The 27,837-nt window shown below is 41.3% G+C and overlaps 1 long non-coding RNA gene and 1 other non-coding gene across 4 annotated transcripts in view; both read left to right on the top strand.

Moving 5' to 3' along the window:
• Window positions 1–27,837, top strand: part of LOC121035486 (uncharacterized) — an 83,348-nt gene that overhangs the window by 26,632 nt on the left and 28,879 nt on the right. The gene's annotated exons all lie outside the window — the stretch shown is intronic.
• LOC121040229 (U6 spliceosomal RNA) lies at window positions 16,033–16,143 on the top strand. Its single transcript, XR_005795196.1, has one exon. It is a non-coding gene; the product is annotated as a U6 spliceosomal RNA (small nuclear RNA).

A 27,837-nucleotide genomic window follows, 5' to 3' on the forward strand; every position in this document is an offset into this window, starting at 1 on the left:
CCAACTCTTAATTTCAGCTCAGGTCATGATCTCATGGTTTGTGAGATCGAGCCCTTGTTGGGCTCCGTGCTGTCAGTGCTGATTCTGTCTGTCTCTCAAAATAAATAAACTTTAAAACAAACAAATAAACAAACAAAAAATAAGGTCCTTTATGTTTTACATTATGCTTTTTTTTTTTTTTTTTTGGTGCTTAAGTGTCATGTATTCATGAAATGATGTCCACTATCCTTGGTATTTGTTTTAATGTTCTTACTTGGCACACACAAACAAAAAAGTTGTCAGCTGTACATCATATTCCTTCACCCTTAAAATGAAAAACAATTTTTTTTTGTTTTGATCTGGGACATCCTCATATCTGGAGACCAATTACTTTGTCAAAGACTATTTGGTCAGATCTTCGTGTTAGGAAATGCTTCCTCTAAACTTATTATTTGTTTTATGTTGTCTCTCAAAACAACATAGCTTATTCCTTAAGACCCCAGGCGATGAACCCAAACAACTAGGATTCCAGTGTCTCTAATGCCATTTATTTTAACCTTTCAGAGCCTCAGTTTTCCATCTGTGTAAATGGCAACAACAAAACACCAAATTATAGAAGTGTTATGACCATTAAGTGGGTTAATACATATCAAATGCTTAGCACAGTGGCTGGCATAAAAGACATATTTTGGCATATATGAATTTTGCAATTGATCATATTTTTCTTCTTTGTTTTGGTAACAGGATATTTATAGCCAGATTTACCTATATGTATCCCACGGTTGTCTGGGACTTGATTAGGTGAAATTATATGGCTGGCCTGCTATTTCCCTATCTATATTCTCTCTTCCCTTTGACTTCCTCAGCTGTTTATTTTTCTCCATTGATTATATGTGCTTAAAAAACTTTTTTTTTTTTTACCAGAGGCACCTGGGTGGCTCAGTTGATTGAGCGTCTGACTCTTGATTTCAGCTTAAGTTACCATCCCAGGGTTGTGGGATCGAGCCCTCCATTGGGCTCTGCACTGAGCATGGAATCTGCTTAAGATTCTCTTTCTCCCTCTGCCCCTCTCCCCAGCTTGTGCACATTCTCTCTCCCTCTAAAAAAAAATAAAATAAAGTAATAAAAAAAAATCCCATCAAGTACTAATACAGCCTTTCCTCAGAGTACAGATACAAGGATATACAAACTCAGAATTTCTGGGTTTGGGATTCAGAAATCTACTGTATAATAAGCATTCCAGGAAGTACTTAGGCACACTCAAACTTGAAGATCGCTGGCTGAATAGAATATATGTAATATTTTATATTGTGAGAAATTTTTGTATAAAATACTATAAAATAAATCAGTAAGCCAAAAGTAAAAATAAATAAATAAAAATCCCATCAGTATTTGAGATTGGGATAAGATACAAATAAATGAGTTAAATTTAGAGAGCCAATTCATGCACCAGGCCTTCACATGCCACTTCCGGCAAAGTGACTTCACAGTCTTCTGACTTCAGAGCTTCTTTGATTATACAACTCACTTGGCCACTCATAGACTCCTAGAATATTGCAGTGGAAATGTAGAGGAGGTGGCTGTGACCGTGAAGCACTAGGGGACTCCAGGGAGCTGGCTGCCGAAGAGGCCATCCATTGAGCCAAGACCAAGCAAGATAGAATTAGAGGAACCAACACCATTATCACTCATAATATCAAACTCTACCATTTAATGAACACCTCTTTTTTAAAAAGTTTATTGGGGCGCCTGGGTGGCGCAGTCGGTTAAGCGTCTGACTTCAGCCAGGTCACGATCTCACGGTCCGTGAGTTCGAGCCCCGCGTCGGGCTCTGGGCTAATGGCTCAGAGCCTGGAGCCTGTTTCCGATTCTGTGTCTCCCTCTCTCTCTGCCCCTCGCCTGTTCATGCTCTGTCTCTCTCTGTCCCAAAAATAAATAAACGTTGAAAAATAAATAAATAAATAAAAAGTTTATTTATTTATTTTCAGAGGGGGGAGGAGGGGCAGAAAGAGAGAATCTCAAGCAGGCTCTGCACCATTAGCGTGGAACCCAATGCAGGGCTTGAACTCATGAACCCCAAGAGATCATGACCTAAGATGAAACCAAGAGTCAGAAGCTCAATTGACTGAGCCACCCAGATGTCCCTACCGAACACCTTTTTTTAAAAAAAAACTGGATTTGTACTAAGTATTTTCCTTGCAGTATTTCATTTGATTATCACAATATCCATTAGTTACTATTTTATTCCCCCTTCATAGATGGAAGAAACAAACCTAGAAGATGTTAAACAAGATATTTCAGGTGCCAAGACTAATATGCAGTTGAACTGGCTCTCACACCCAGAGTACCTGACTCTACAACTTCCGCTCCTAACTGCCATGGTTTCCAATCTGCTGTTATTCCCACAGAGCGAAGCAAGGAAAGGCAGAGGCCTCCTATAAAGTTCCAACAGATTGTACTGTCATGGTTGGAAGGCTTCCTGACTTCCAGGATCATAAAAAAGGTCACTTTAGTCATTTGTGCTGAGATTTACTGTAGAGTGTCCCATCCTGTAATATGCCGTGAGAACATTTGTACAAACCCAGCCTTGGGGCCCGGCTCACCATCTTCATCACAGACTTGTGCACTCGGTGCTTACCATCTGGTTGAATCGTGGGTAGAAGTGTTTACTTGCTATTGTACATCCTTCACATTTTCCATAATAAAAAGTGGCGCTGGGTACTGAGAAGTAAGCAGTTGGCACTCCTATGCCACCTGGCACTTGGCAGCCAAGCTCCTCTCCTAAGCGGTAAGGGAAACCTGAGCAGTGGAGGTTCATCTCAGGACAGCATCAAGTCTCACAAGCCAACAAGTGCTGGTTATTATTCCACGGTTGCATCTGGTCCCATGATGGGTGCTCTGGTCTAGCCAGGCAGTGGAGTGGTCCCAGCAGTGTTTGCCTTTTGGAGAAAACAGATACTGTGACAGAGAATGAGCAACCACGGGAAACTTGAAGTCCTCATTTTGCATTTTGAGCATATGCGTTACAGGCTGGCCCTCAGATGGAGCGGCAGTTCCTGGTGTGGTTGCCTGAGAAAGTTGCAGTGGACATTACAACTTCAGTTTTCTTTCACTGGGTTTGTTTTGTTTGTTGTTTGCTGGGAGACTAGGTATGTTAAAACCATTTCAGGTTTGATTGGATCAGAGTCCTAGAAAAAAAAGGGTTCTAATCAGTGAAAAATAGATGTTCCTCTGAGAAATGTGATTAAGCCTCTCCAGCAGCACACTGCTGATTGTTCATCAAACTTGTCTCCAACAAGTTTAGCAAACTGAGCGATTGTTGGATGTATTTTATGCAGTTATTCACAGTATACTTAGAGTTTCCAGTTTTGCCCTTTTTTTTTAAATGTTTTTATTTGTTTTTGAAGGAGAAAGAGAGAGAGAGACAGAGCATGAGCAGGGGAGGGGCAGAGAGAGAGGGAGACACAGAATCCGAAGCAGGCTCCAGGCTCCGAGCTGTCAGCACAGAGCTGGATGCGGGGCTCGCACCCACAAACTGCGAGATCATGACCTGAGCCAAAGTCAGATGCTCAATTGACTGAGCCACCCAGGTGCCCCGACAAGTTTTGCCTTTATTTCTTACTTGTTCAGCAGGAACAACTCATTTAATATGAGCAACTTATTCAAGAAGTGTGAAGGCACTGTAGCGTAGTAAATAGAGTTTTGCAGTCAGAAAGAGCAAAGTTCTGATCTGGCTCTGCCATTCACTTGCTGTGGACTTTGGGTAAGTGACTGAGCCTCTCTAAGCCTCAGTGGGCTCATTTTCAAATTATCATGTGGAGTGGGTGCAAAATCAATTTCAGAAAGCAACTCAAGGTGATTATTGAACGCTTACATGTGCCAGGCACTGTTCTAGGTTATATGGATACAGTGGTGAACTTGAACTTTCCCTCAAGGAGCTTGTGTTCAAAAGGGAGGGCCAAGCTAACAACTTATTACAACAAATTAAGATGCAGGCTAAGACAGTGAGAAGCTTGAGGGGCCTCGGGTGTGTAAGGGGGAAAATAAATAATTCAGTTTAGGTCAGCAGTTCTCTGCCTTGACTGTTCACTAGGATCCCCTGGAGAGTTCTGTTGTTTTTTTTTAAACTACCAATATCCTGGTCACATCATAGACTAGTTAAAATCAGAATTTCTAGGGGTAAAACTTGAGGACCAGTAATGTTTAAGTCCCCCAGGTGATTTTAATGTGAAGCCAGGTTTGATAAACTTTAGTTTTGGCTGTGATCAGAGGGGTTATTGGAGCGAGCTGGGATCTTGAGGCTTAAGCCTAGGGCATGATCCAAAGTTGGCTACATGTAGAGAGGAGGGAACCACACGTAGAACAAGAAAAGGGCATGTGTGTGTTTGTTTGTGTGTCTGTGTCTGTACGTGTGAAGAGCTGCAGGGTCTGAAGAATGTGATACATCCTGGGGAAATGCAGATAATTCTGTATAGATTGAACATGGAACCCAAGAGGTGTAGGGCTGGAGAGGTAAGCTGTGGCCAGAACACAAAGGTCTTTGAATTACCTTCTAAAGAAATGGCATCAGTGCTGGCACATGATAGGCCTTCAGTAAATGATAATGATGGCTATTAGTAGTAGATGCTTGAGTTCTTGGAATCATTAACTGCTGGGGTGGCAAGGGTCATTCTAACTAGCCTTCTCAAGGGTCTCAATGGAAGATTGATCTTCAGAACATTTCAATATACCAGCCATGTGAATGGGAAGAGGAGATTGATGTGTCTGGGTTGTTAGCTTCTCTCCATTCAAGTTGTGACTTCAGAGTCTAGTGAGTAATTAATTTCTCACTGAATTTTTTTTTTGTTGTATAACATAAAATTTACCACTGTAACCATTTTTAAGTATACAATTGAGTAGCATTAAGTATATTCATATTGTTGTGCAAACATCACCACTATCCATCTCCAGAACTTTTTCATCATCCCCAGATGAAACTCTGTACCCATTAAATACTAACTCCCCATTCCCTCTTCCCTCCCCTGGTCCTGGCCCCCTCTATCCTACTTTCTCTCAGTGAATTTGATTGTTCTAGGTACCTCATATAAGTGCAATCATACAATAGTTGTCCTTTTGTATCTAGTTTATTTCACTTAGCATAATGTCCTCACTAGATTTTTGAAGTCTTAGTTTTTTTTCCCTTAAGGGCTTAGGTATTTGCTTGGACCTTAAACTCTGACATTTTAAAAGCACAGAAATAGCTTTGATGTTAGGGAGTTCATAACAGGCCAACACAGTGTAATATAAGATGACAAAGTAGCATACAGTGTGTGCAAATGTCCTGCCCAGTTTCCCTGATGAAGGCATGAACATCCTGGATTATCTGTTGTGGTTTATCATGCTCTGTTCCCTCCGATAACACCAAGACAATATAAAGGTAGTTGTTCATCCACCTTTTCATGGGTTGTTGTTCTCTCTTTGTTTTCATTCAGAGACCTTCAGATGTCTCTTTTCTTCAAACTGGAGAGTAAATATAAATAGGAAATTATTTTTAAATAATCTCATATATTAAACATGTTGGTTTGCAAGCTTCTTGGGAGATTCTTGGGTGTAATCAGAAACTAGCCACCATACACGAGGGCAAGGAGACTGAACAAAAAGGCCACTCCAGATTGTCAGTTGGCAAAGGAACTTACATACGAGGCTTGTCTTGGGCAGCCACCAGATGAGATCTCCATACCTGCTTGCCAAGTGTTAAGAATTTACATAAAGGCCTTCACTGGGTTCAGTCACATAAGCTCAACACCACATCATTGTCTCAAGGCTGTACCATTGGGGCAGCTTCTGGAAGCGGGAAAGGCAAGCAGGATGCACATTCTGAGGACAGGGGACAGGTGAGGAGCCTCTAATTGCTGCAGTCCAGCTCGTAGGTCATGTCCTCTTAATGACCTCCCCCAACAGGGCAGGAACAACTTGAATCTTCACAGCCTCATATTATAGTAAACAGACTAGTTGCATGACTGCCATATAGTCACAGTTCTCTCTGCCTCCAAAAATTTTTATGAATAGCTTCTCAAAAAGATGGAAACCACTTGGCACAACAGTCATATGAAAAGTCATCACATCTCACTTAGTAGCTTAAACTGGAAAGAACCTGAATTCTTCCCTTGCTCCCTTTATTTCCCTTCCTTTCTTAAATTTTATTTATTAAAAAAAAATCTCTTGAGTTCCTAATAAATGTCAGGCAGTGCATTAGGGCCCACAACAAACAATAGATATGGTGTCTACTCTTATACAAACTAATGGGTTTAATATTGGTTATTGATTTATATAGTTAATTTCTGAAGCACATAATCACTAGTGCTAAATTCACAGGATATTAAGTGGATCATGTATTCTCATGTTTATTTTTACATGTTGGGGTAGAACCACTTAATGAGGGGCTAACCAACTGGCTGCCAACTTCTCCCACAAAGTGGGGTAAAATTCCTGTTGTCCAGGTCTGATGTTTGATTTGCAGTTCTAGAAATTTACATGTCAGTGCTTCATGAGCTGTCTCCTGAGACGAGAAGACAGGACAGACTGATGTTAACTTACAGAAGAATGGTATATATCTGAGTGTCGACTTATTTATTTTTTAAATTATATATATATATATACATATATATTTAATATTTACTTATTTTTGAGAGAGGGAGAGAGAGAGAGAGAGAGAGAGCAAGCTGGAGAGAGGCAGAGAGGGAGACACAGAGTCCGAAGCAGGCTCCAGGCTCTGAGCTGTCAGCACAGAGCCTGACGCGGGGCTCAAACTCACAAACTGTGAGATCATGACCTGAGCCGAAGTTGGACGCTTAACTGACTGAACCACCCAGGCACCCCTAATTTATTAATTTTGATGGGCAATATCACTTTTCATTCACTAAAATATTCATTTTTATCATTTCATGAATCCTTCCTGTATCAGGGTGCCTGAAAGGCTGAATTCACAGTCAAAAGGATGCTAAGAGAAGACAAAATTGAAGTAATATTATGTAAATCGTCTCAAGGGATCCTTAAGACCGAGGAGATGCCTGGTATAAATCCGAGTCCTGTGGCAGAGAACATCTCCAGAATAAACCAGTAGTATCCCACAGATTCTGTGTTCTGAGTGATATAATCTTTCATCATATATGCCAGTATCATCAAGATTGAGTTACAGTCAGATCATGCTCTTAGCTACTCTGTCTCTTTAAAGTGATTTTGCTTATCTCTGATCTCATCCGTAATAGATTATGATGACTGGCCAAACTCTTAGTGTCCTAGGACTTTTCCTGTATCCCCGTCTAATCAAATTGTTCTCTTTGCCTCCGTCTATCTATTATTGCATTCCAAAAAGTGCTCTATTTCAAAAAAAGAAACATTATCGTTAAATAATCTGTGGGTTTTTCTCCAGTTAGGCCTTTCTGTTTCTTCATCCATTTAATCCATGTCTATTATATTTGTCTGTTGACTGAATTTTGGGGATGTGCTTTGAACTGAATTCAGACCCAAGCTTTCAGAGAAAGAGAATCTAGCTATTAATCATGACCTAGACTCCAACAGGTTAGTTTGGAATAATATCCAGAGCACCTATTTTTCACTCTTTCTTTGGTTTCTCAGGGATCTCACTGTGCTCTGTGACAGGGTCTGTTTCTCCAGTTCTGGATTCTAGTATCCTGCCTTTCACATGGGCCCATTCTAGAAGCATCTCAACTTGGCCTTTTTGAGTTGTAACCATTTTGGGCTTATGTGCCCTTTTTACGAGAGTGTTTGAAATGTGATAAGGTAAGCAGCTACCTGCTTTATCTGTACTAAGCCTCGGCCTTTGCTCAGATATATTTTTAAAATAATGCCTATTTAAACTTTCTACTTTTATATTATATCCCCAATAATCTTATATTATTTTTCATAGCTGCACAGAATTGAAATTCTTTTGTTCATAGACCTCTAACGGTGACTCCATGCCCCTGGACTTCATCATTCATTTGCCACCGTGTGTTGGTAAATGTAAACTATGGACTTGAACTGTTCACACTTCCTTGCCAGGAACCTAGTTGTATTGTCATCAACTTTGTCATCATTTTTACTATTGCTTACTTCAGGGAAATTAATGTGCTGGCTAGTGACATTTTCACTTCCCATTTTAGGACTTTTGGGTGTGATGTGTTTTTAAAAAGCCTATCCAGTATATTAATAATGGACAAGAAATGGCGTCATACAAGCACACAGGGCCTTGAAGATCAAGGTCTCGGGAGATTCAGAAGAGCAAATTATAGAGTACATTTTATGTCTTGGAAAGGGAACAGATACTATAATGAATTTTTAAGTTAGCAATTTGTTTAGTCTCCTGAGGCCCTGGCAGCTTGCTGAGGTTATAGGGGTAAAAAGCACCTGCAGAGAGGAATTTCTCAGTCAGAACCAACATTTAAAGTAGTGGTGTGTTAATGCTTAAAAAGAAGTCCTGCATACATTTTTTATAGCTTCTAGCTTTTTCAGTTGGATCTAACGGATGATGCTCTGAGAGGATGAGCCAGCTTGCCATTTTCCAGGCTCCTGTTTCCATTATTTATGTTCTTTCCAATAGAGCCTATGGCACATTCTTAAATTGAAGACAGCTTTGCTGGAAGTACAGCCTAGTGCCTGAATGGAGGCATATGGCAAATGCCATTGAGTCTCTACATTTTCTTTTTAATCCTGCTATTCTTATTTAGGAATATTCAGTGACTTAACTTAAAATTAAGTGCATTTTCAAGGATTCTGAGTTCCTGGGGCTGTTCTTTAAATAGTGAACGCTTACGTGATTAGTGTTTGATTAAATGTTCAAAGAGGACAGTTTTCATCACAATGTCAAGTGGAGATGTGTCGTAAAAAATTAGATGAGAACTCAAAGGCAAATGGAAGATTCCATGAATTTTTATGATCCGAGCACAGAGTAATTTGAGTTGAAAAAGAGAAACTAAGTATTTTGGCAGTCTTCAGCAAAGAAATTGTGACCTAAATTCAGATGTAGTCCTGGAGGCGATAGTTTTCTGCGGCACCAGAAGTGTGGAATAAGAAACATATCCTGGAGCTCCTGTGGGGCTTGAGTGCAGATCCTGTTAGCACTGTTGCCCAAATCATGGGAAATCTTGGCTCCTATTTTATCCCCTTCCTGAAACGCTTCTCCTTATCTCAGGCATCCCCAAAGTGGTGTCTGCTTGTGTTCAGAAATTTATCCACTCAGATTCTTCTCTTGTCTCCTCACCAAGCTCCTGCTGCTGCCCTGGGGATGTCGCTGGGCACAGTGCCAATTCTATACCGCACGCAGTCTCTCAGTCTGTTGCAGGATGGGGAGGACTTCCTCTCTGCCCCTTCAGGTTCATGGTTAGGCCTTCTCTTCATCACAATCTGAAACCAGAGACTTGGATATGAAGGGTCAGACTCCATCTCATTTCATTCATCTCCTTGTCTTCCTCTTCTAGGCACCTCTGCTAATCTGGAAAAAAACCCTGCTTTTTCTTCACTCAAAAAATGATCCTTTTTGATTACAGATTCCTGCCGATCGATTTCCACAAAGATCTCTAAGTTACCGATTCTGCAAACTAGATTGCAGACAATCTAGTTTGGATACAGACACGCTTCTGCAAATGCAGTTTTACCTGAAAGACAGGAAATGTACGGAGCTACAGAAGAACCCTGCTCAGTGCAATAGTGAGTTTTCAGACGAGCTTAAATGACAAACAGGATTCATCCAAGGGACAAGAGTCCCTTTTGATTGACCTTTGAGATTTTCTAATGGCTGTGATGGATAGACCCTGATTTATTTATTTATTCCCCATTCCTCTGTTCCACAACTGAACATGTAAAAAAGATAAACATGGAAGAAACTTAAAAGTGAAACATTCCCCTCTCAAGAAGGAATCCCTAAAAAAATTACCTATCATATGTAACTCTCTTTTTCCTGTGTGTATTTTCTTTCTGTCTCTCTCTGTACGCACACATATAATCATTCTGTATGTTTTGTACTATATCTTTCTATTTCTCACTTTATTGGCATATATAGATATACCTCACTTTTTAACAGGTATATCGTATGATATATTACGTAGTTGTATTATAATCTCATCAACTAGCCACTCATTTGTGGACGTTGGAATTACGAGATATTACATTTAGAAACAAAACAATATGCCACAAGATTATCTGTCATAAACAACTGAATGCCTGCCAATGTCATGATGCATTTCTCAGCAGAAGCAAATCTGAATACTTTCTGTTCTGATAATGCTAATCAATGTTTAGCAGAAAAGAACCCCAAATAAGTATCTTGTTTATGCTTATTCCTTCTAAGAAAATCATTTGTGTACTTTAATTCTGGATTCATTAGTGTTCAAGTATAGTCAAGAGCATAAGTTCCTTTCAAAAGCATGCTTGGGATTTTGCAATTTTACAATTCATAGCAAGAAAGACCAGTTCAGTACTTTCTAATCCCTAATATTTTAAATCGCTGTCCATTTAAGCAGATAAATGATTATTCTTTGTTATACAATAGAGGCAGAACTGTGATGAATTAATTTTCTAATTTTCTAATTTTTTTATCACTCTGTTGGGCCTGCACTGCTAGCCCCTGGCTATCTGTGGACAGATGAGAAAGGCCTCAGAATCTGGCTTCCAATGCAGGCCATCACCGCTGTAGTCAGCAGGAGAGGAACGTGGTGGCCCTGTAGCCCCATACTGTTTGGCATGATGTGGACACCAGGCCTCTCCAGGGCTTGTCGAAACTAATCCCATCGTGCCTCTCACATACCCACCAGAAGGCCACCTCCTTCAGGCTTCCACATCATCTGTACCCTCTGCTACTGTTCTCTACCTCCACTCATCTGACCCAATTTCTTCCTCTTCCTCAACCTCCCAAACTCTTCCCTGTGCCATTTGGACTTTATGGGCAATCACAGCAAACCCCTCACATCCGCAGCTGCTGCTTTGAATGTCCTCACCACTTGTTTGACCTACTGAAACCCCGGTGCTGGCTATGGACATCACCTCCCCTGCAGTCTTCTCCAGTGGAAGCAGCTTAGTATCGATGTTCTATCATCATCGTTGTTATTATTCATGGTGCAAGTACCACAGGCCTGGAGATTGTGGTGTCTTTCCAGCATCAAGTTCATATCTCTTGCTTCTTCCTTCAAACACCCAGCTCCTTTGGATTTTATGCCTTCAGACTTTACCACCCCTCTCTGTTGCTCTATCTACTGCCCCAAGACCTTCCCATTCATGGCTGGCCAGCCTGCCTCACTGTCTTCCTGTCACACATCCCTGGCATCTCCCGGCACCTTGGCTTCTTTGATCCAGGATTGCTCTTTCTACCTCAGCCTCCACTTTGGCAGTCTTAACTTTGACCTTTCTGTTGCCCATAACTGGACTATGTCCATATCTTTACTTCAAGCATCCATTTCTCTCTCTTTTTAAAACTTTTTAAAAACATTTATGTATTTTTGAGAGAGAGAAGCAGAAAGAGGTAGACAGAGGATCTGAAGCAGGCTCCACGCTGTGAGCACAGAGCCAGATGTGGGGCTTGAACTCATGAACTGTGAGATCATGACCTGAGCTGAAATCAAGAGCTGGCTGCTTAACCGACTGAACCACTCAGGTGCCCCAAGCATCCATCTCTTGACCAGCATCTCCCATGCTTCCAGTCCTCCTCACCCATTGGGACACCCCCATCATTGTCACCTTCCCAGCAGACAGCTTCTCTCCATCTGTAACCATTCTTTCCATTTCACTCCTGTTTCCATGGATGCAGCATTCCTCAGCCTATTGAACACCAGCCTCACCTCTTGTACTGTGGTGCCATCCCCTCTCACTTCTTGGGGTCAGGGCTCATGCAGTAGTTTGCTTTAGTGGCTAAGTACACAGGCTATGAGTCAGATTGCCTGGTGTGAATCTTGGTTATGCCACCTACTAGGTGTATGACCTTAAAAGAATTATGTACCATCTCTGTGCCTCTGTTGCCCCATCTGTAAAATGTGGTGTTAATGTTGTCTACTTCACAGAGTCATGCAGACTAAAAGGGGGGGTTCAGTGAACCACTTAGGACAGGGCGAGGCTCACAGTGAGGGCTGTGTCTGCATTAGTGTTGGCCCCTCCCTTCCCTGGATCCTTCCCTTGCGCATGCAGACATGCTCTCGTAATCTCATGTCTTGAAAACCAGATAAACAAAACCTTTCCTTCTCTTCACATTTCCCCAGCCCCATAACTCCCTCTTTGTTTCTCTTCTCTAAACCACAAAGCTCCTTGATTCCATCCATTTCTCTTTTCCTTCAGTTGTCTTACTTTAGTCCAAGCCTCTCTTGCCTGGATGGCTACAATGATTTTATGATCCATTCGTTGTAAATCGGATAATGCCATTGAACTCTTTAAAAACCTCTCCCAGGGGAGCCTGGGTGGCTCAGTTGGTTAAGCATCTGACTTTGGCTCAGGTCATGATCTCACAGTTTGTGAGTTCGAGCCCCACATCAGGCTGTGTGCTGACAGCTCAGAGCCTGGAGCCTGCTTCAGATCCTGTGTCTCCTTCTCTCTTTACCCCTCTCCTGCTCGCACTCTGTCTCTCTCTGTCTCTCAAAAATAAACATTAAAAATAAATAAATAAATAAATAAATAAATAAAAATAAAAACCTCTCTCAGGAATAAAACTAATGCTTACCCTGGTGTACAAAGCCTTACAAGATTGGTATTGGTTAGATATTTCACAGTGATGCTAAGGAATAAATGACTCTTAAAAAATCTGGCTTAAAACAACCCTTTTCCTCAGGGATCTGCTAGTCAGCCAGGGCAGCTCTCCGATCCCAGCGTATTTGCTCACATGAGTGCAGCTTGGCTGGGGGCTGGCTGGTGTAGGCTGCATGGATAGGGCAGTTCTGCTTCACGCTGCAGATTTACATGGGGCCAGTGTGCTCCAGGGACCTCTCATTCTCCTGTTGGCACAGTCACCAACAGGCTATGGCGGCACAAGAGGGCAACTCCAAGCACTTGAGCATGCTGATATCCCATGAACCAAAGACAATTTCAGGGCAAAGTCCAGGAGTAAGGAAATCTACTTCCTCTTTGAAAGGAATTACAGAGACATGTCAAAGGAAAGAACATGGGTGTGTGTGTGTGTGTGTGTGTGTGTGAGAGAGAGAGAGAGAGACAGAGAGACAGAGAGACAGAGAGAGAGAGAGAGAGAGAGAGAAAGGAGAGGGAGGGAGACATTGGGTCTAATAACTCAACTTACCATATCAAATCTGACATCTCACACCAGTGACCTCCTCATCCATGGTGCTCCAGCTGTATGGGGTCTTTTCTGTTCCTTGAACACAACAGATTTCTCCCCATTCTGGAGCTGTGTGTACTACATACACCGTGCTATAAATTTACTGGCTGTTTTAGCATTAAAGTTTGCTTTCCTTTTACTCATTTTTTTTAGCCCTTACTTTTATTTTTGATGATGTATATACCCTTAGAGCATTCATTGACGTGAAGATAGATCTGAAAGCCTTTCAGATTCACTATCAAGTCAATAAAATACTTTTATTTTCCTCTAATACTGTGAAACTTGCCAAAAGATGAAAAACAAATTAATTTCTTCTCAATTTGCTCAACAGGAGTAATGGGTAGTAGGCAGAACTCTGAGGAAGAAGCAGATTCAGTGGAACTTTAGAATTGGGAAGTTGAGGTGATCCAGATTTTCTGAGCCTCTGAATTTAATAGGTGCGGTTTTCTCAGCATTTGTAAGCTAATTTTGTTTTACTTTATTCATATTATCACATATTTAGTGGTCCATTGGATGCTAGTTTGCCTAGTGCATACCAAGACAGTTTCTTGAATGTTCCATGACTCTGGGGAGCAGAGTCCACAAGAATGGAAGGAGTGGGGTTGGGGGCTGGCCCATGAGGTGCTTCTGCAGGAGTTTCCTGGACAGAAAGGACTGTTGGAGGCAGAATTCAAGGTGTTTTACTTTATGCTTCTGAGAGAAGAAGGAAAGAGAGGGGTTTGGGCCCTTAGGGAAAGCAGCCACTATCCTGGTGAAGAAAAAGAGAGGATTTACAGCAGTGCTTGGTGGATCCAGGCTCAATGGCAGGGTGTGTGTGTGTGTGTGTGTGTGTGTTACCTGTACAGCTGAGTAGCACATTATCATCACAATCATGATGAACATAATAGTTGCTAGCATAATTGAAGGCTTTCTATAGGTCAGATAATATGATAGATGCTTTATACCTGAACCCATTTGACCCATACAATAATAATTCTTGGCAATAAGTAATATTATCATTTCTATTTTATTTTACTTTTTAAATGTTTGTTGATAGAGAAAGAGAGCATGAGTGGGGAGGGACAGACAGAGATGGGGACAAAGGATCTGAAGTGGGCTCTGCACTGTCAGCACAGAGCTTGATATGGGGCTCAAACCCACAAATCATGAGATCATGACCTGAGCTGAAGTTGAATGCTCAACCAACTGAGCCATCCAGGGGCCCCTATCGGTTCTATTTAAAAAAAAAATGTTTAATGTTTATTTTTGAGAGAGAAGGAGGGAAGGGCAGAGAGAGAAGGAGACACAGAATCGGAAGCAGGTTCCAGATTCTGAGCTGTCAGCACAGAGCCCAACGCAGGACTCAAACTCATGGACCACAAGATCATGACCTGAGCCGAAGTTGGATGCCCAACCAACTGAGCCACCCAGGCACCCTGATTTCTACTTTAAAGATAAGTGAATGGAGGAGCAGAGTTTTTAAAGGACATTCGACTGTGGCAAATGATACAGTCAGATTTATGCTCAGGTCTGTCTGATGGTGGCACCTGTGTGCTTAACTACAACGGTACCACACTGCCCAGAGTAGAGGGGTGAAGAGTCCAGGACTGGGACTCACTACCGCATCATGGACAGGGAATGCAGTGTAGCACGTGCAGCTCCAGGGTGGTGGAAGCAGCCCAGTAGGAACAAAGGGACTCCATCTACAAGCTGCTAATGTCTGCCTTTCAGCCACTCTAGGAGGGAAAAGTCTTGTGACCATAGTCACCAGAAGCGAGGAATCTACCTATGATTGTGGCAGAAGCAGTGAGCATGTTGACATCGGGGTCAGGAACAACCTCTGGGTCACCCAGAGCCCCTCTTGGAGACCAAAGAGCTTACGACTCTTGAAAGCCCTTGACTGAGTTTTATCAACTAGGAAGCTCTTGTCTACTACTCCTATTACCTATCACAGCATATTATTTTTAGCATTTATCCTGAAGATTTCACCTGGAACAGGCACCCTGCATTCTCATTGTATAATACATCCATCAGTCTCTAGGGACATAGCTGCACTCTGTTGGTGGCTCCGTGTCTTCAGATTGGATGACCAGGCTTCACTACCCTGGTGCCTCCTTATGTCCCCTGGCAGTTCTGTCCTGTTGGTCATTGCCCCTCTAGCCTGACCCACCCACTCCATTCCAAGGAATAGCAGAGAGTACAAGGAATTGGGAGCACTCCAAAGGCAGGCAGTAGGATGCATGAAGCTGGTGGGCATCAGAGCAATTTGGAAAGAGCCTTGATCTGGCCTTGTCCCACCCTTTGTGCTCATCCGATTGGCTGATGTTGAAGACGAGAAATTGCAGAAGCAGCGAACATTGGTGGGTTGGTTCTGCTGAAATGTTTTGCAGCACACCCCCCACCTTTCCTGCACTTTGTATCACAGGGGGGTGTCATCAGGACCAAATGAAATGATGCACATGGTATTTTTAGAGCTTGTGGATGACTGTATTATTTATAAACATTCAAGGTGGAAGAATTGTTCATCTCTACCCTGTTGATACAGGCTTGGTCATGTGATTTGCTTTGGTCAATTACCTGTAAGCAGAAGTGATGTATGTCCTTTCTGGGCAGAGGCCTTAAGAATCAGTACGTAGTTCTCCATGCTCTTCTCCTCTCCTCTGACTCTGTTGGGATGCAGCCTCTGTCCGCTTAGGTTGCCAGTGATTCCAAGAGCGGGCAAAGATCATTGCTGACCCAGGATGGATATGCACGTGAGTGAGAAATAAACATTGTTGTAAACTGCTGGGAGCACCCACTTCGGCCACACATATACTGAAATTGGAATGATACAGAGAAGATTAGTGTGGCTCCTGCGCAAAGGTGACACACAAATTTGGGAAATGTTCCATATTAAAAAAATCACACAATAAAAAACTGAGAGTTTTCAGGTTACTTGATACTGCAGAATATCCTGGGCTTGCCTGACAGGTACACAGCTAAACCCTGGAGGTCTCAGGGTGTTTCTGGAAATTAGCACTCAGTTGTGAAATGCAAATGCTACTATTAATAACCAAGATTGAAACACTGAGAAAAAAAGCTGAGGAAAAAATCCTTGATTTCAGTTTGAACAGAAGAGAAAGACTCCTTTTTACTCATTGTTATATTTTTTAAATTTTATTCATATCTTGTGCTTTGGTCTTTAGCTGGAATTCAGTTTTTAACTGGCATATACACATCCCAAAAATACTATATGTACAGTATAATTTCTTTACCTTCAATGCACAAATTTGGCTTTATTCCAGTGTTAGGAGATATGATAAAACTGATTATTGCCTTAAAAAATCATTTTATACATTTGTACTCCACTGCCTTTTTATGTAGCATGGTGCAGCTTGTTGAAAAATATCATCTATGAAATAGAATAGCTTATTTGAAGGGAACTTAATAATGTCACCACGTTTATATGACAAAAATTGTATAATTTAAAAATTAAGAAATGGTCTTTTTTAAAGTTTTTTTTTTTTAATTAAAACTACCTGAACTATCATTTATTTTTAAGTGAAAATGGAAATCATACTTTAAAAATATTATTGCCATTGGGGTTCCTGGGTGGCTCAGTTGGTTGAACACCCAACTTTTTTTTTTTTCTCAAGTTAGGTAACATTCAGTGTAGTGTTGGCTTCGGGAGTAGATTCTAGTGATTCATCACTTACATACAACACCAAGTGCTCATCCCAACAAATGCCCTCCTCAATGCCCATCACCCATTTTCCCCACCTCCCCAAACTCCCAACCCCCCACCCCCATCAACTCTCAGTTTGTTCTCTGTATTTAAGAGTCTCTTATTGGTTACCTGACTCTTGAATTCAGCTCAGGTCATGATCCCACGGTCTTGGGATTGAGTCCTGCATTGAGCTGTCCACTGTAACCGCAGAGACTGCTTGGGATTCTCTCTCTCCCTCTCTCTCTCTGCCCCTCCCTGGCGCACGTATGCATGCACGTGTGCTCTCCCTCTCTCTCTCAAAATAAATAAATAAACTTTAAGAAATTATTACTGCCGTGAAATTTATTTCATGAAAAAAATAATGAACTATTTTTAAATAAATGTTTATTCCAGGAGAAGTATATGATATTAAAAAAAAAAAATTAAAGTCCTGTGACTTGACCAGGGAAAAGCAGAACAAATGACTTTACAAGGTTGCTTCATAACTGTGTATGTATAGTCTTCCCTGTGTGTGTATGTATAGTATATATATGTGTGTGTGTGGAAAGACTTATTCTTTTAAATTTTGTTTTTAGGCTTTTTACTGTATTCTTGCGCAGAGTACAAAAACAATATCAAGAAACATGCAGTTCTTGGGGCACCTGGGTGGCTCAGTCCGTTAAGCATCCGAATTCAACTCAGGTCACGATCTCACAGTTTGTGGATTTGAGCCCTGCATTGAGCTCTGTGCTGACAGCTCAGAGCCCGGAGTCTGTTTCGGATTCTGTGTCTCCCTCTCTCTGCCCCTCCCCTGCTCACACTCTTTCTCTCTCTCAAAAATCAACATAAACAAAAAAAAACAGGAGCGCCTGGGTGGCTCAGTTGGTTAAGCGTCCGACTTCAGCTCAGGTCACGATCTCACGGTCCGTGAGTTCCAGCCCCGCGTCGGGCTCTGGGCTGATGGCTCAGAGCCTGGAGCCTGCTTCCGATTCTGTGTCTCCCTCTCTCTCTGCCCCTCCCCCGTTCATGCTCTCTCTCTGTCTCAAAAATAAATAAATGTTAAAAAAAAAAAAAAGGAAACATGCAGTTCTCTAAGGTAAACATTTTCTGTAGACAGTTCTTACAGTTTAAAGGAAAGTCATTAACAGATTCATTTGATATTTTTGATTTGAAATTTAGGGCAGTCTCCTATAAATGCTTACTGGGATGGAAATTAGCAGCAGTTGAAAAATACATGGGCCTTAAAGACATAGAGACGTGGATCTAAATCCTAATATTATCTCTTACTACTCATATGTATTTGGGCAAGAACATATATCCCTTTTACCCTTAGTTCTTCATAGATAAATGGACATATTAGTGCAGTCCTCTATGTCATAGATTAAGACATAAGACATAAGACAATTCTGTCTTATCTCTTTTTTTGCATCTTTTTGTTTTCATCAATACTTAAAACGGTGCCCGATACCACATATTCAAGAAATATTTGTTGAATGAATGAATGATTGAATGAACAGCATAGGTCAAAATACTAAAATAGGTACATAAACTCTGTGAGTTTGCATCAATTTCTGGATTTCTTATTCTCTCTACTGCTCTGTCTATTCCTAGAATACCACCAAATCAGGCAGTGCAGTCATCTATCAAAAACTAGTAGCAGAGCATCTGGGTGGCTCAGTTTGTTAAGTGTCTGACTCTTGATTTTGGCTCAGGTCATGATCTCATGGTTCGTGAGTTCGAGCCCCATGTTGGGCTTTTTGCTGGCAACATGGAGCCTGCTTGGGATTCTCTCTCTTCCTCTCTTCCCCTCCCCTACTCACACACTCTCTCAAAATAAATAGACATTTAAATAAAATTTTTTAAAAAGTAACGTATTTTTGTGTGTGTGCACATGTGCATATGTGCTCTTTAGAACACTGTTCATTTTAAGATTTCATGATGCAAATGCATCCAATGAGGCAAAAAATCATCATGCTTTTAATTTACATATGATTCATGTATTTACCACAACTGATATAAGACGAGTCATATGTTACATTACCTACGATTAAGTGCCTGAATTAAGCTAGGCTGTAAGACAAAAGGTAGAAACGTTTTTAAAATCAAGGATACTAATCACCAACCAATGGAGAGCCATATAGCTTAAAAGCGGCTCGATTGATTTTTAAATTTCATTTGTTTTCCGTTTTGTTATAGTAATATTCTGATAGCTCATTTATGCCCATGCCTTCTTCTTATAGCCCAGACATTTATATGGGGGATAAAGGCTCAGAAGAAGAGAAGAAAAGGAAATTTGGGATACTTTGCCAGTTGGAAGTTTGTCATCTAAAAGGGGAGACCAGCCACAAAAAAATGTATTGTCCAATCAGTGTTCCAAAAAGGCACTATGTAAAGGCTCAAGATGTGTAGCACAGAGAATGGGAGGATGAGAGTAGAGAGCAAGGGACATAATGTGTCTAAGTGCACCAGATTCAGAACTCAGTGTGGGGAAAATCAAGGTGAAAGGGCATTTTTAGCAGTGGCTTCACCTATCAATCTTGAGGTAAGGGCTATTGATTCTACAATGGCATACTCAGATCACAGTCTTAATAGTATCTTAGAAACAGGAAAACCACTATGTCTCTTTGCAAAAGACTATCCATACCATGATATGTAATATCAATTCCAAATGACAGAAGTGAAAAGTGAGCCATTGATGTTCTGGGTGAGTGTGAATTCTGTGTTCTTGCTTAAAGGGAACAGTGCTGTTTTAGCTTGGAAGTTTGCTCCCCAAAGTGATAGTTCTTTCCCCTTCCAGGAACTTCTTTGTGTGGGGTTCTGCTTTTGCTACTGTGGAGTCTGGGTCCCACATCTCATATTATCTTGCAAAGAGACTGGAGACCCCGGTCCAGCTGCAAGTTTAATGAAGGCGTGACAGAAGCAGTGTGGCATGTACGCAGGGAACTTGCCTTATTTCATCCTGGTGTTGCCTCTAATTAGCCCTGCAACTTGGGACTAGTTCCTGAACCTATTTAAGAGCATGTTTGGATGTAAGTGTATTAACCATGTTTCTAGTTTCTGTAAATTTGATGCTTTAACATCTGTCTGGTCTACATGCATGTGCTGAACATGCCTTGTCCTGGGCAACCCAATAATAAGCCTCGGTCACCTTGTCTGGGCCTCCTGCATCCCTCATTCCCTCTCCAGCCTCCTTAGGAGGAGTCCTCCCTCTAGGGGCATGTTTTCCCAATACAGACCAACCAATGCAGAGTCCACACTCCACCCATCCCCTTTATCAGGCTTTTACACTCTGCGCCATTCACACTTGCCCTCAAGAGCCCAGGGCCAAATACCAGACAACGAGGGACAGCTCCTGTGCCCCACAGCCCGATGAAATTATTCAAATAATCCTGTGCTCATTTATTTACCTGCCTCACCAATTCCTTCCCATGGAAGCCCACAATAGAGGCTCTTGTCCACAGTTCCTCCTTCTTTCTGACTTCACGACCAACCCCAGTGCTTCCTCATGTGGCCCCCTCCTCTTGGGAACTGTGAGTAACAAACTATCTTCCCCGCAGCAGTTGTCTCTTGATCTGCTAGCCTCAGGTTTTCTATTAATGCACTGTATTGTTAAATCAGTAAAGAACTGATTCCACGCTAAGTCTGCCTAAACTACAGTGGAGACTCAGGAGGATAAGAACTGGGAATAATGGAAAAGTCTTCCTAGGTTGCAGGAGCCTCTTGTCTTTGCTTTGCTCTGAACACCTGCTCCATTCTGCTTACTTTCTGAGGGCTGGCTTCTTTTGCTGTCTTGAATATAATTCGTCCGAGTCGCCCTCAGTGGTGCCTTGGAATGACAAGTCTGTTTAAATCCAACATCCGTATCTTAAGTGCCTTAGGCTTTCTCTGTCTCTCCTCTGAATTCTGGTGAGGAAAAAAAATCTGATGAGACCAGTATAACCTTGAATAAGCAGCCCGTGAATCAGCTGCAGCCAACGGGTAAGACAGACAAGGCTGCAAGGCTTGGAAGCGGGAGGAACAGGACCACTGACTAACGTCCAGCACCTGAGGGCATTTCCCAGTATTGTTTCAAAAAAGTAAAGAAAGGGATTCCATTTTAAAAACTACAACTAACTGAAAATATTACAAGTTATTCCTCAAAACCAGATTTGTTTCATCAGGGAGCCCATTTCCCAAAGAACAAAGATAAAATCGAGAGGTCTGGAATGTTACTGAGCCCAGTCTCCAAGTAGAAATTGGGGACTTCTCAGATTTCTTAGAAATAAATTGAGGACTTCTCAGATTTCTAAAGCCATACCTATTGTTTACATTGTAAGTAATTCCCTGGAGTTCTGTGGAAAGCTAAAACTTGGGAATTATTTAACAATAAAGGGATAATTGTTTCAGAGACTAAGTTGAGATGTTATGAGAGGCTAGTAAATGTAAAAATTAAACACTGAGTGTGCTTATTAGAGTTTAAAAGGACTGTAGGTCAGGGGAAGGGGTTTAAAGTAATTTGGCTAAAATAAAAAATCTCGGGTGCCTGGGGGGTTCAGTCAGTTAACCGTCTGACTCAATTTTGGCTCAGGTCCTGATCTCACAGTTCATGGGTTCAAGCCCAGCGTCACGTTCTGTGTGCGCGTTCTCTCTCGCTCTCTCTTCTTCTGCTCCCCTCAATCTCTCTCTCTCTCTCTCTCAAAATAAACAGTTTTTTTTAAATCCAACATTAGAACTTATCATTTTTAAAAAGGAGACGTTTTACTTATTTTAGTTTCAAGATACAATGCAAATGATACAGACATACAGTACAGCTTCTTTGTTACGGGCTGAATGCTTGTGTATCTCCCACCAAATTTATATGTTGGTCCTAACCCCCAGTGCACCTGTATTTGAAGATGGGGCTTTGCAGGAAGTAAAGTTAAATCAGGTCATAAGGGTGAGGCCCTGATCCAATAGGAATAATGTCTTCCAAGAAATGACAGCAGAGGGCTTGCTTGTGCCCCCTCTCTCTCCACATGCATGCAATGAGGAAAGACCACGTAAGGGCATGGTGAGATGGTGGCTGTCCGCAAGCCAGGATGAGAATCCTCACTGGACCCTGAATCAGCCGGCACCTCGATCTTGGACTTCTAACTTCTGACACAGTGATGAAATAAATTTCTTTTGTTTAAGCCGCCCCATCTATGGTAGTCTGTCATGAAAGCCTGAGCAGATAGACATTCTCCAAGTCTTTTTGGCCATGAAGTTTGTTATTAAAATATCACTGTTACATCCTCTGAGTTTTTCCATGTCAAAACAAAACAAAACAACAACAAAACCCTGCACTGTTTCCCAGAGAACTCTGAGGAAGGAAGGTCATATTTTTCTCTTTGAAATGTGTAAATGGTGTCAGCATCTTTTCTAAATCAATTAGCAGTAAAGTGCCTCTGGTTGCCCCAGTAGGTGTGTAGATGACGAAGCTTTGTAGTAAGGTAAGATGGCCAAAATTAGACTTAAGGTATTTTTAACTTACATATATTTTTAAATTTACGCATGAATTTGTTTGCAAATGCAGTGCAAACTTCAAGCCCATAAGCCTCACAGCTGTTCTTCCCAGCTTTACTACACTGTTTCTAGTTGGAGCCCAAGTCTGAACCTCAGGTTATTTCAAGGCACATGGACAGTCTTAGGGATGAAAGGCCATTTCCGGGACATCCTAACTCTCCACGAACCTGTAATCTGACTGTGTGAAGTAACAGGGGCACATGGCATGGGCTTGCTGATTGAGAGGTGGCAGCAGTGAGTGCTTAGGCATCGTAAAAGCGATTTGTTCAGGGTCTGGGGTAGATTTCAGTAAGTAAGCAGACTGCTTACTTATCCGTATTCTGTCATCAAGTGAATGAAGTCCAAATTCCCAAACCTTTTTTTTTTTTTTTTTAATATATCTTTAGGGACATCTGGGTGGCTCAGTCAGTTAAGCGTCTGACTCTTGATTTCTGCTCAAGTCATGATCTCACGGTTTGTGGGATCAAGCCCCGAGATGGGCTCTGTGCTGACAGTGTGGAGCCTGCGTGGGAGTCTCTCTCTCCTTCTCTCTGCCCCTCCCCCATTCTTGCATGCATGCTCTCTCTCTCTCTCTCTTAAAATAAATCAATAAACATTTAACAAATAAAATTTATTTTAACATTCAGGTATAATCAATCTACAGTATTGTATTAGTTTTGGGTGTACACTACAATGCTTCAACAATTCCTTAAGTTACTCAGTGCTCATTGCAATAAGTGTGTTCTTAATCTCCTTCATCTGTTTCACCCATCTCCCCGCTGCCCCCTGCCCACTTCCCCTCTGGCAGCCATCAGTTTGTTCTCTGTATTTAAGGGTCTCTTTTTTGTTTGTCTCTTTTTCCTTTGTTCATTTTATTTATTCCTTAAGTTACATGTATGAGTGAAATAATATGGTATTCTCTTTCTCTGACTGACTTATTTCACTTAGCATTATACCCTCTAGCTCTATCCATGTTGTTGCCAATGGCAAGATTCATTCTTTATGGCTGAGTAATAGTCCTCTGTGTGTGTGTATCACATCTTCTTTATCCATTCATCAAAGAAAATGAAAACACTAATTTGGAAAGGTATATGTACCTCCATGTTTATTGAAGCATTATTTGCAAATTCCCACAACTTTTTTTTAAGGCTTCATTTTATTTATTTTGAGAGAGAGAGAGTATGTGCACATGACCAGGGAAGGGGCAGAGAGAGAGGGAGAGACAGAATCCCAAGGAGGCTCCGTGCTGTGAGCACAGAGCGCAATGTGGGGCTTGATCCCAGAAACTGAGATCATGATCTGAGCTGAAATCCAGAGTTGGACACTTAACCGACTGACTGATCCACCCAGGCACCCCATTGGCTTATTTTTAAAAACTGGAAGAACTGGTTGCATTAGAATAATGTATATCCTTATGGACAAGTCATGAGGTTTCCAGGTCCCCAGTTTATGACTCCTTGATATCTCTGACCTGTCTTGTTCCACTCATTCATATTGTGGGTCATTTGAGATCAGAGACCTTTAAGAAGGTTGCTCTACACCAGTCTTCTCTTTCTCAGAAGCCATTGGCTGCTGGATCAGAATAACAGGCTAACATACTCTAAATGAGTCAACTTTTGTCATTATGTAAACATAAATTATGAAAGAGGGGTTTCACTAAAATGATTGTTTCTGTGTAGATCAGTCAAACAAAAACCCCTCCTTTGGAGAAACACAACCCCTGAGTAGAAAGATACAGTCTCTGGAAGAAAGTCCAATTTTGAAACTTCAATTATATTTGCCTTTCTACTGGAATTTTAGAAACTTCTTAGATTTTATTAAATCAGGAATAAGTAAGCAAGTTTCTTAGCCACTTTGAGGACTCAGCAATACAGAGAGGTGGCATGGACAAGCTTAAAGTGTAAACAGAGGCAGGCGAGATTGGATAGGAAATGAAAAGAAGAAGGGGGAAAAAAAAAAGAATGAGAGCCAAAGTAGAAAGAAAAGAAAAGAGAAGGAATGAGCATCATAGGTTCCATTACCCTTTGTTTCAGAGCCATTTTGACGGACTTTTGTTTTGGGCTGCTATTGTTAATTCATCCACCAGGTGGTGCTCTGAAATACCAAATAAACTTCAGCCTTAAATTAAAAATTTATGTTGCCTAGACCTTCCAGTGTTGACCTTTATCAAAACTGAAATGATATATGTGTGATTATTCCTTCGTGAAAATATTTCTATTATATAAATACATAAAATATTCTCATTATAAAGATGAAATTTAGGAGAAAAATTGGAGATTCATGTAAGTTATGTTATTTTCATTTTTCTTAAAAGTGTCCTTATACTTTATAAAGTATAAATTTAAAAAATCAAGAGAATTGCAATGGATATTTGTACCCCAAAATATATATGTTTACATATTCTCTTCCCAGTTTCTTAGGGTTGAAGCTGGCCCCTGTTAGAGCCATCTGTCTCTGTTGTGTGTCTGTAGATACTATGGGATGCTGAGAAAAGTTCATTGAGGAGTCCAATTTCCTGAACTCCACCTGGAATCACCAAACACATTGGCTCCATGCTTCAAGTTTTGGTCTTTGCTTTTGGTCTACCTCTGTCCTCTGGGGACGCCCCAGAAGCTGAGATCTCTTTTCCTCTTGGCTACCTCCAAACACAAATTCCCAGACAGGTCTGACTCTCCTCCTCTTCTCATAGCCACTGGAGGTGAATTTAGACTATTTGTTTTTTTGAAGTCTCTAATTTATGGCACAATATTATTTAAAGAGGAAAAAATAAATGACAGGAGATCTGCATAGGGGGCTGTGTTCTCAAATGTTTCACATTAAATAATAACAATTATGACAAATGACAGTGTGAATATAGCAACAATATCTTTGGAGTCAGGTTGTCCAGAGTTCAGATCCTGACTACCGCCCCCTCCATGTCACCACATGATTATGACAAAACTAGTTAGCGTCTTTGAACCTCATTTTTTTCTTCTGTATAATGGAAATTATGATTCCTACTTTGGTTGATGTGGGAGTAAGTGAGATCTCAATCTTAAAGCACCTAGTTCAGTAGGCTATCAATTTCAATGCCATTTCCTTTCCCTTCCTTAGGTTATTCCTGTGTTCCAACTCAAAATTTGCTCAGTGCCAATAACAGGGGCACTGCTTCACTCCCTTACTGCAGCTTGGTAATCTTTCCAAATTTTCCTGATGTAACCACTGCCTTGATCTCCACCATGTTGCTATTTCCAGTTCCTCATTGCCTCAAGCTCTGTGCTGCTGGAACTACCACCCCATGTGGCTTACTATACCTCTTTGTGGCCTGCCTGCCTTCTAGAATGGCAGTTATCCCTAACAGCCTGCCCTCTGGGTACATCCTTCACTTCCATCGCCCAGTGAGATCCCCATTCCTGCTGCGGGGTTGACCCCCTGAATATCTGCCCTGTTGTTGAGGCCTCCTTTAAATCACTGGGCTTGATGGTTTAGGAAAGGAGTTGCCCAGCTGCACTGTGCAGAGCATCTTTGCCACCTGGGCATGTGCAGAAAGGTGGTGATTTATAAATTGGACTTGGAAGATGGTCTGTCTGTCCTGACAGAAAGCGCTGGCCTCTGCTAGTACAGCTTGAGGGTCTGTAAAAGTTCCACCTGAGGTGTTGTATCATCATAAAGTCTGGGTCCTTTCAAGGCAGGAGTCCACTTAGGGGAGCCCCAGGCATCAATGCCAAGGTTGTAACAGGAAGTCTGAAAGACAAAGTGAGGTCATCAACAGAAGACCAGGTAAAGAGCTCAGAAGCTGTGCGTCCTCAGAACAGGTGGTTCAGGCCCAAGGCCAAATATACTGACAGAATGAGTTACGGAGCCTATGAAACTCAAAGCTGCCCTCTGGTGCTATAGTGGCTTAGCAGGACACTCCTATTTACATATATTTAAATACCAATCCAGTTGTTCCTAGATATAACTTTCTATCATACTTGTGAAACTGTTTTGATGCTAAAAAGTACCCTTTAGAAAGTCCATTTATCTGAATTGTTTTTTACTCTGCAAACTTGTATAATGACCACAAATACTTTTTCTGCTATGAGGAATTGACTCAACTTATATACAATTTAGCCTCATGCAGATTTTTACATTTAACACTTAAAATCCAAGCATTTAAAATTCAGAGAGAAGTAATAAACATATTTTAATAGAAACTCTGCAGACATGCCACTTTATTAATTGTGGAAATGGTTGTGAAAATCTGCTACTTTTCATGGGGTTCCTAATTACAGACACAGAAATATTCTAGTAATTGGTATTTGGTCAAGCTCAGGATTCTGTGAAATTGGTTCTCAATGCAAATTTTATCTCCAGAACTTTGGTCTGCTCTCCACACACAGTAACACTGTTTGAGCAAATACCCAAAATGCATGTATAGTCCCAGTGATCTGAATGTCATAGTTTTAGGGAGGCCAAAGTAAGGTGCTTCAAGTCTCCAGAGCCCTTTCTTCTTTATCTGCTCTGAAAAGTAACGCCATTGACAGGTCTGCAGTCCATTCCATGCAACTATGCTGTCTCTTTAAAACAAAAACAAAACAAAACACTGATTATTCTGAATGCCCACTCCCCACTGATCCCCAGTTTTGATCATAAGGTATGTTGGTTTTATTTTAAGTTTTGCTTAACATGGAGCGCCTCAGGGGTTCAGTCAGTTAAGTGTCTGACTTCAGCTCAGGTCATGATCTTGCTGTTTGTGGGTTCCAGCCTGACGTCGGAGTCTGTGTTGACAGCTCAGAGCCTGGAGTCTGCTTCAGATTCTCTGTCTCCCTCTCTCTCTGCCCCTCCCCCACTTGTGCATACACGCATGCACTCTCTCTCTCTCTCAAAAAAAATAAATTTTTTTTTAAATTAAAAAAATAGTTTTGCTTAACAGGAGCTTTAAAAATCAACGTAAAGGATGGATCTTAAGGACATGTTCAAAAAGCCAATTTCAAAGGGTTACATATTGTGTGATTATATAACATCCTCCAAATGAGAACAGACTGGTAGTTGCCTGGGGTTGCGGCTGGAGGAAGGGTGTGACAATTACGGATGGAAGGATGGAAGTTTCTCCGTAGTGATGGAACCATTCTAGATCCTGATTGAAGTGTTGATTATCTGAATCTACACATGTGATAAAACTTCATAGGCCAGAAAAAGAAAAGGAAAGGAAAAAAAGAAAAAAGTGTACATAAAATCTGTGAAATCTGAATAAGATCTATACCTGAGTTAATAATATTGAACAACATCAATATCCTGGTTTTGAAAATGTGCTAAGGTCACGTAACATCTTATTGTTGGGGAAGCTGGGTGGAGGGTACATGGGTAGCTCTACGAGTTTTATAGTTCTTTATGACCCTTAAACTGTTTCAGAGATAAAGATTTTTTTTTTAAATCAATGGAA

Source organism: Herpailurus yagouaroundi, unplaced genomic scaffold (assembly GCF_014898765.1).
Source record: "Herpailurus yagouaroundi ecotype Mexico unplaced genomic scaffold, PumYag 28, whole genome shotgun sequence".
In the NCBI taxonomy this organism is placed as follows: Eukaryota; Metazoa; Chordata; class Mammalia; order Carnivora; family Felidae; genus Herpailurus; species Herpailurus yagouaroundi.